The sequence below is a fragment of the Podarcis vaucheri genome (genome assembly GCF_965113315.1).
Source record: "Podarcis vaucheri genome assembly, chromosome: 13".
NCBI classification, from domain to species: Eukaryota; Metazoa; Chordata; class Lepidosauria; order Squamata; family Lacertidae; genus Podarcis; species Podarcis vaucheri.
In genome coordinates this window covers 15,233,051-15,242,658 of record NC_138751.1, presented here as the reverse complement: position 1 = coordinate 15,242,658, position 9,608 = coordinate 15,233,051, and the positions used below count along the sequence as shown (strand labels likewise).

At 40.5% G+C, this 9,608-nt stretch overlaps 1 pseudogene across 4 annotated transcripts; it reads right to left on the bottom strand.

The window, feature by feature from the left end:
* Window positions 1-2,229: 2,229 nt before the first annotated feature.
* Window positions 2,230-7,815, bottom strand: LOC309517165 (ribonuclease pseudogene; annotated as a pseudogene). 4 transcript variants are annotated; one of them, XR_014224602.1, is made up of 2 exons: window positions 7,661-7,815; window positions 2,230-3,228 (listed from the first exon to the last, which is right to left on the bottom strand). The product of XR_014224602.1 is annotated as a ribonuclease pseudogene (transcript). The 4 variants fall into 4 exon arrangements; XR_014224603.1 differs by lacking the exon at window positions 7,661-7,815 and adding an exon at window positions 7,353-7,502; XR_014224604.1 differs by lacking the exon at window positions 7,661-7,815 and adding an exon at window positions 7,337-7,501.
* Between the last annotated feature and the right edge of the window lie 1,793 nt (window positions 7,816-9,608).

The following is a 9,608-nucleotide window of genomic DNA, read 5'->3' as shown; positions in this document are numbered from 1 at the left end:
TCTCTATAGCAGAAATCTCTCCCAGAAAGCTGAGATCCTCCCTCCAGAGCTCAGTTTCTTTTGCACCTTTGAAATTATAAGTACTGAATGCACACTGGCCAATAGATTATGCAGCCTGTGGAAAAAAACAGGGTGGAACAGCAATGGGCTAACTACATTGGGAAAGGACCAAACGTAGGTGGTCACATAAACCATGAAATCCCACACATTACGCCCATGGTCATTTATGTGAATAAAGATCAGCTTGTGCGTAAGTTGTATATTTGTATATTTGTGCATATATCACATTATGTATTTTATTTTATTTTTAAACATAATTCCTGGACTTTTTTTGAAAAAAACACAACTATATTAGAGTAACAGAAACAAGTGAGCACTTGGGTGTACATGGTGTTCTGACACAGGACAAAGCTTGAGTGCATCCGTATCCACAATTCTGTATTGAACCTGTATTCCTTGAGCATCCCTCTCTCAAATGTTGAACGAGGCTGAGATTATCATCATACACAATATGTTCTATTATCATCCAAGGGGGAAAAAATCACAGGAAAACATATTGAAATGCAAATGTTCAAAAATGTTGCCAACTTTCAAATGCAGGGTTACATTTCATTTTCACTCTAACCAGAAACCCTTGAATCCAAAATGAGAACAGTTTAATAGTTTCCTCAGCTGTTGGGCAGGTAGCCTAATGCAGAGGCTGTCCACCTTTTGGGCCTCAAGGTCACGTTTGCAAATGTGTGTGTTGTGGGCACCACAAATGAACTGCAACCAAGCAAAAGCTGTAGCCTATTGTACTGACTACAAAAGAATGTTTCTTTCTAGCCTCATTTCAGTAGGTGGAGTGGGGGAACTTAATAATAATAATAATAATAATATCTTTATTGTCATTGCCCCCTCTCGGGGACAACGAAATTACTTGAAGGCATCTGGAAAGACATCTGTGGTGACCCTGACCTGATGCCACTAACCCTATGATTTTCTAACATAGAAACGGTGTGTGTTTGTAAAGCAGTGGGAAATGCAGCTTTAATTTTTGTAATGATGGGGGTCAGGGAGGGAAAGATGTATGTAGAACAGGACAAGTTTTTTCTTATACAGTGGAACCTTGCTTCTCGAATGGCTTAGTTGACGAACAAATCGGCTCCCGAACGCTGAAAACCCAGAAGTGTTCCGGTTTTCAAACGTTTTTCAGAAGCCGAACGTCTGATGTGGCTGTCAGCTATTGTTTCTGGAGCGCCTGCACCAATCGGAAGCTGCGCCTTGGTTTTCCAAAGTTTTGGGAGTTGAACGGATTTCCGGAACGGATTAAGTTCGAGAACCAAGGTTCCACTGTGCTAATGGCTGGAGAAAGAGGAGGAATATCAGTGGGCCAGATTAGATCGATACCTATCTCCAATATGTCCCACATGTGTGGAGGAGAGACGGCTCTGGAAAGAATCAGGTAATCAACCATGCAGATTGACCCTATGTGTCTTGGATCTTGTAGGTTTACAGCATATGCAAATGAACCTCAGCATGGACACCTGACAGTAGTATCAGAGACAGGGCAGGGAAACAGCTGCTCTCTTTTGACCATTCATGTATATCAGTTGAATTTGGGAAACACATTGTTTGATGTGGTATGAAATCTCTGGATGATTCAGTCCCGCAGTTTTGGATCTGATAATGGAGTCCAGCAATATTTGGGGGGCCACATGTTCCCCACCCTTGTATTATGTGGCCTGACAGGTATCTGACAACACCTTAATCTGAATTTTAATGTCCCAGGCAAGTGGCCAAATAGAACTTCTGGCTTAATGGGTTATATAGTGAGCAACCCTGCATTAATCCAAGGCAAGGGCAATGTTATGTTTTGTTAAACTGATGAGCCCCTGTAAAGAAATAATAGATAGGTGTTATGTACTGAAGTTCTCACCCTGGGCCAGCAGGGGGATATTGTAGATAGTTATGCAAATGAAGGATCAAAAGTGACGTTCAGTGATTGGATAGTTTGTATGCAAATGAAGGATCGAAAGTGACATTCAGTGATTGGATAGTTTTAGAAAGTTGCAATAGTTACATTGTTCTGAAGCTCTATATAAGCAGGCTGACTGAGCTCCTCAGTTCAGTTCTGTTCCAGCTTACAAATAAAGAGCTGCTTTGGAAGAATCGCTGTGTCATCTGATATGTTCGCCCACAACTTAACAATAAATTCTTTTTTTTTTTTGTATATAATTATTATTAAATTTTCTGTTTTACAGTTGAAAATACTCATTTTTACATCCTTATAATATCAATGACTTTCCTTCTTCTCTTTCCATGGTTCATTTTACATATCATAAATCCCTGCATATTTTACAAAACCTAAACCATTCAGCATTCCATTATTACATCTATCCAGTGCTTTTTTTCTAAAAAAAATGTTTAGGGCTGCTCTCATTTTCCTATTCATATTGAAATACTGCCTCTCAATGAGGCCAAACTTAGATTCACAAAATGTTTAGGGGTATGCGTACCCCAGAAAAAAGCACTGCATCCATCAAAACTTATTTACACTGTTAAATTCATCTTAATGCTGTCAACGTTTTCAGCTGTACACAATTATTTCCCAAGAAATAATAGGCGAATTCTTACGACATTATACATACGTTAACTGAGAACTTTGGGTAAGTGAGATTCAAGTGACAATTCTGTTGTGAGTGAGCTCCGTAGAATGCCTGCTTTCAAAGATTTTTACAGCTGTTTAGTGCTCTTCCTGCAGGTGGAAAAGGCAAGCCTGCCCTACATGAAATTGCTTTCTTCAAAATGGACAGGCCACCCTGATGCATCACAACCTATGAGAATATGCCTTTGTCCCGTGTGGGCCCAGTAGCGGCACTGGCCCCGCGAAGTTACCTGCAGCTTGCAGGTGGTGACGGACAACTGTGCCCTACTGAGCCTCAGGGCCCGGCGGTAATGGGTTCCGCCTCTGTTGCAGATGTCCTTTATGTTGCTCCTGGGTGCATGGACAAAGCTGTTGGTATCTTTGCAAGGCCTCGTCATCCCCCGGCGCAGCATCATGGCCCCGCAGTAATCCTGCCCGGCCACATTGGTCCGGGGGAAGTCGCTGTGCTGCCTCAGGAACTTCTCGTGCCGAGGATTCTGTGAGGAGACGCGGCTTACAATCAGGCAGGAGGCCAACAGGAGCAGCAATAGCGCTTCGTTTCCTCTCAGGGAGATCATTGTTGCTGCTGATTTCCGACGAACCTGTAGCCATCAAAAGGAAGCAGGTGAAATGTTTATTTCGCATCACGTTACATTTTTAAAAAATGGGTTGCAGTGTGCCATAAAACAAATACGCATTGCAAATGAAGGTCAAGATAAAAAATAGCATTTAAAGAAGCGTGATTGACAGGAAAACAAAACAGGAAAAAAATCGAAAAATTGAAACTCCACATGGAGTTTTCTTTACTTGTTATATTTGATTTTTACTTGCATCGTTGGTGATGCAGTGAACAATACAAGTGGTTTTATTCTGGGGACGACGCAGGGATATGCATATCCCTAAACATTTTGTGAATCTTTGTACTTTTGTCCGTTTACTGTATTTATCTTTCCTGATCTGAACTATAAAATGGGGATTTTCTTGAGTTAAAATGAGAGTACCCCTAAACATTTTTTAATAAAAAAGCACTGAACAATACCATAAGAAGTATTGTTCACCATCAAACACAGACCATTGGTCCATCTAAATCAATGTTGTCCACACTGACTGGCAGCTGCTCTGTGGGGTTTAAGTCAAACGGTTGCATCTAGCTGTACAGTACCAATGTGAGAGAGCTGCTTTGCCCCTGTCTCAAGACACCCACCACAAAGGTAGGCTAGGTCAATGCAGTTGACACTAGATGGCAACAGAGAACAATAGCTAGCCTGTCATGAAGCAGAAACTGTGTGTGAGAGAGACTGCGATAGCCTTCAATTTCTGTTCAGGAATGTTTTTAGTGCACCCATATGCAAAAGAGGGCAAAGTCTCTCATATGTTTTAAGGGTTCTCTATCAAAGCAGGGTGTGTATCAGGCACAGCTTGGTGGCAGGGAAAAGCAAAGTCAAACACGGCGGAATTCCCACTTTTTGAAAGGCACAAGGACTGTGTTTTCATTATTACACCAAGCGATCATCTTAAAAGTGCTCTTTTGGCAATTTCTTATTCTCTCTCTCTCTCTCTCTCTCTCTCTCTCTCTCTCACACACACACACACACACCAAAAAAAAAAAAAAAATCTTGCTCTGCATGGACTAGAACAAACCCATGGGTGGGTTTCATTGGCAAGACTCAGCTCTGGGACGTAACAGGTAATTTTAAGAAAGAAAGAAAGAAAGAAAGAAAGAAAGAAAGAAAGAAAGAAAGAAAGAAAGAAAGGAAACAGTCCCTGAGAACAAAAGGGTTTACCATTATTTATTTATTTACCATTTTGTAACAGAAGAAGCACTAAACGTTGAACGGGAAATAGCTTCTCTCAAACAAGTAAAAAACAGAAACAAAAGCCGGGTACAGTGGTACCTCAGGTTACATACGCTTCAGGTTACAGACTCTGCTAACCCAGAAATAGTACCTCAGGTTAAGAACTTTGCTTCAGGTTGATAACAGAAATCATGCAGCAGCGGCGTAGTGGCAGCAGGAGGCCCCATCAGCTAAAGTGGTGCTTCAGGTTAAGAACAGACCTCCAGAAGGAATTAAGTACTTAACCCGAAGTACCACCGTATTGTTACCATTTTAACAAGGAACTAGTCCCTCAGGGGTCTCACACATCCCTTACCCTTTTGCTCAGTCAGAGGCTCAGCAATAGAGATGTACTTTCTGGGTGATTCTGCTGTGTGGAAGGGAATCAGTGCCACATGAGACCCTCCTTTCCTCTGAGGGACAGTTGTGGATACATGCAACAGGGTGCCTTATTCTCTCTCTCTCTCTCTCTCTCTCTCTCTCTCTCTCTCTCTCTCTCTCTCTCTCATACACATACACACAACCCACAGTCACACACTTCAGACCTTCTTGTGTGTCGTGACTGCAAAGCACATACTGTTAGGATCTTTTTTCTTTTAGTCTGGGGGGGAGCACAGAGACTGGGTATCATGTCTCTAGATGCTTTTCAGCGCCAACTACCATAAGCCCCAGCCAGCATAACAGGTGTTCAGTGATAGGAAAGGATGATCTCTGCTTCTAGTCAATGAATATTCGTCACATTTACAAAGCTGAGAAAGGGGTTTTTATATTAATAGACAGGATTGTAAATTGCTTTTGTATGCCACAACCGCAGCAAGAATATTATTGGCACAGAAATGGAAACAAGAAGGATTACCGACGAAAGAAGAGTGGCAGATGAAATTAATGGACTATGCAGAATTAGACAAACTGACAGGAAGGATTCGAAACCTGCGGCACCAGAGATTCTTAGAGGACTGGAGTAAATATTTGAACTATTTGAAAAGCAATGGTAATAAACAGATTACGCTAGTAGGACTGCAAGAAGTTTTGTAAGGAGGACTATGCGGAATATTGCAAGGAAGACTATGAAGAGATTTATCAGTTAAGGACAATCAAAAGTAATAGAGAAATTAAGAAATGCAGATTAAGTGATAAAGAATGGAAAATCTTCAGGGGTAGGTAGTTGACCCAAGTCTAAAATATTGCATAAGAATTTATGTTAAATGATTGTTGGAAATGATATGTTAAAAAATTAATAAAAATGTATTTTAAAAGGGAGAAAGGTGCTTTTAAGGCCAAATAACACACATGCAGCTGAAGGGAACTAAGCCTTCCCACTCTCCCCTTCTTTACAGCCTAGTTGATACTGGAGCTGGGATGGGGGAGAAAGCAGGCACTGGCCCATAGGGAGGTGATACTGGGAAGGGTCCCTGCAAATGTTCATGTTTATTTTTATGCCAAACACAAAATCTCTCCTCTGCATCTTCTGCGTCACAAATGTGCACAAGGAAATGAACAGGGCTGCTGCCGCCTCACACAGTTTGACCTGTAAATTGTCACTGCGAGGGACCCTCCATTCTCTCTTCGCAGCAAGAAGAGCGAACCTGTGGCCCTTCAGATGTTGTGGACTACAAATCCCATCATCCCTGACTACTCGGCATGTTAGCTGGCACTGATGGGGTTTGAAGTCCAATAGTATCCATAAGTTGGCAGCTTCCCCACCCCTAGCCTACATGGTGTAAGTCTAGCTAGGTTGCAACCAATGTTTCCTTTGGCGACAAACTCAGCCTCCCTCCCTGACACAAGCTAAGGACCACAATTTTATCACCCAGAACGATTTCTGCAACAACTTACGCGATCTTCTCAGCCAGAACTACTCAGAAATGCCTCCAAATCACCCAGGGGGCTGTCAGAGTGGTGAATTCGGTTTCCTGTAGAACTGAACATTTCCCCTTGGGCTCTTTATACCCAGCCTAGCCAGCTGCTGGTAAAAGGTTAGTACAGATCACATGCAGCTGGATTGAACAGGCAGACAATGTGTGGATCACTGAGATGGAGGGTAGGGATTAAGAAGAACAAATGCACTGGGGATCAAGACACAGTTGACCTCATCATGGTTTGAAGTCTCTCTGTTAACCAGTAAAGATAACACTACTTCCTGAATCCTTCTGAATATTTCTCCTGGGTGTGTGAATCCTGCAAATCATCATCTTCATCACTTCTTGATTGATTTAAACAATACTGTTACTGGGAATGGGGAAGAAATTTGATTCAATTCGCACTTAATGGTCAACATACTTAATTCACACTTTCTGGAACATTCTGCCTATTGAAAAATGGCCAACCTTAAAATTCACACTTCGGTGAATTTTTCAGTGCAGTTCTGCTGCCAGGCAATGTGTGCAAGAATGCATGTGCTGGAGTAAAGTGTGCTTATAAATGCATAGCATATGTAAAAAAATAAATGCACATATGATTGAGAATCACATTAAACTGGCATTAAAGAAGGGCAAATTGCTTTGCAAAAAAAAGTATGCGTTGGGCAAAATGGCATAAAACATGTATGTATTAGGAGAAATTCACACAAAATGCTGATGAATTTTCATGGAGACTTTTTAAAAAATGAAACTGCTGTGGAGGTGAATTTAAGATTGGATTTAAAAATGAGAACTGGAGAGAAAATGAAACTGACAGATTTGCTTACCCCCTAATTAGTCCCTGTTTGGGTGGATGCTAGAACTGTTTTTTTTTTTTTTTAAAAACTATTCGAAATTTTCAACATAACACAAATTAAAGCTAATTAATTATTTACCACTTCTTGACTCCCCCCCCCCCGGTTGCCAATGTCTCCCCTTTGTTTTGTTTTCCATTCAATCTCAAATCCATTAATCACCTTAATACAGTGGTACCTCTGGTCCAAACAGGATCCGCTACGGAGCTCTGGCCGGATCCTGAGGTTTTGCAACTGGAAGTGCCACTTCTGCGCGCACACATGGCTGCGGCACAGAGATAGTTTCTGCTCCTGCGCAAGCAGCAAAACCCGGAAGCAGGTTTGCTGCTTTCGCAACCCGAAGTTTACGTTACCTGAGGGTAGCATAAGCTGAGGTTCTACTGTACACGGTACTTCATAGATGCTGTATCAATCCTCCTAAAGTTTTTAACTCTTCACAGTGAACTTTAAGGTATTCTATAATTTTTTTTCCAGTCTTGTACAAACTTTTCTTCATCTTGCTCGCAGATCTTCCCAGCCATCTTTTCCATTTCAGCATAGTCTATCCTCTTTGTTATCCATTCTTTCAGCAGTGGTACTTTCTCTTCCTTCCGTCTTTGGGTAAATAGCATCCTTGCTGCTGTGGTTGCATACATAAATAATCTTTTAACATTTCTTGGTAAGTCTTCACTTGTTATTCCTAATAAAAATGCCTCTGGTTTTTTTTAACAAAAGTTATCTTAAACTTTTTTTTCAGTTTGTTATAAATCATTTCCCAGAAGCCTACTGCCTTTTTACATGACCACCACATATGATAAAATGTACCTATTTTATCTTTACACTTCCAGCACACATTAGATAAATTCTTATGGATTTGGATTTTTGGATTTTGGATTTGATATCTTGCTTTATCACTACCCTAAGGAGTCTCAAAGCGGCTCACAACCTCCTTTCCCTTCCTCCCCCACAATAAACACTCTTATACATTTTAGCTAACTTTACTGGAGATAAATACCATCAATACATCCTTTTCATATAATTTTCTTTTAAAGCACTACAAGCCGTAAATTTTAAATCTTTAAATTTTAAATAAAGTTATTTGCTAGAAACTACTTCTCAAAATTAGATACAGCTTCTCATAATGTCAAAATGAACATCGTGACACAACATATTAAAATGTAGCTTATTCAGTTGACCGTCGAGTCCAGGATGTACAAAATGCAATTCCTATTTTGTCAGTCCTGTAGTCCATTCATATTCTAATTTCTAATATATCAGCTGTACAAATTCCAAAGAAACATACAAAGATATAATAAATGTACATAACATAACATGGAACTCATTCGTGATAGATTTTCAGTCATGGTAAACCTGTAAGCCTGAGTACTGTATAAGGGGGCAACACTAGCTAAGGCGACAGGTGCAGATAATTCGTATTAATTCACTCTTAAAGGAAGAGTACTTAGGCTTACAGGTTTACCACGACTGAAAATCTATCATGAATAAGTTCCATGTAGCTGTTATATACAGTAACGGTATGTACACTTATTATATGCTTGTATATTTCTTTGTAATGCGTACAGCTGATATATTACAAAGTGTCTATGTTTATATGATTTAGAACCACGCACAGCTGTTGAAGCCCCTTGGGGCGAAACAGGGGAATATCTAGGAACCCTCGTCTTGTTTGCCTGTGCCAGCATCTACCAGTGCCAGTGTTCAAATGATTTAATGTTGTACTCTTCTAAGGAATACATCAGATAGAAAAAGACAAGAGAAGATGAAGAAATTAGAATACGAATGTGCTACGGGACTGACAAAATAGGATTTGCATTTTGTACATACTGGACTCGGTGAGTTTTACAAAGCAGACAGCACTTTTATGTTGGACCCGGCAAGTCATCCACTGCATGCTGCTGGTTGCAATGCATGCATTTTACTATGCATACGTATCCAGATTGAGAAACTGCAGTTCACCCTGGCTTCACCCTGCAGTTCACAGGTTACATATGCATGCAGTGAAACACTCACTCATCAAACATGCATATTAATTCTTACAACGAACCATTTGTAGCTCTGAAACTGTGTTTACTGTCAACAGGTCTTGAGAAACGCCACTTGAGGAATAAAAGATTTCAGGGCTTATAAATGAATTTGTGCCAAGCTGCAAGAGAGTCAAGGGTGATTTTAACTGGGGCCCTCTTTCCAATATTATCACATTTATAAAGTGTGTATATATATATGTAGAGAAAGAGAGAAAAAACCTTCCATAAAGCTGTACAAGACACACCTCTAAGATTAAAGCGATCATGCGCATTGTGAACAGACATCCCAGAAACTAAGACACCTCTGTATTTCTTCATCTTGCAAGGGAGGAAGCTAAGTAGGATGAGGTTGGTGGAAATGAAGAAACCTGTTAGTAGCATGGAGCAAACATACATCAATGCTTTTTTTC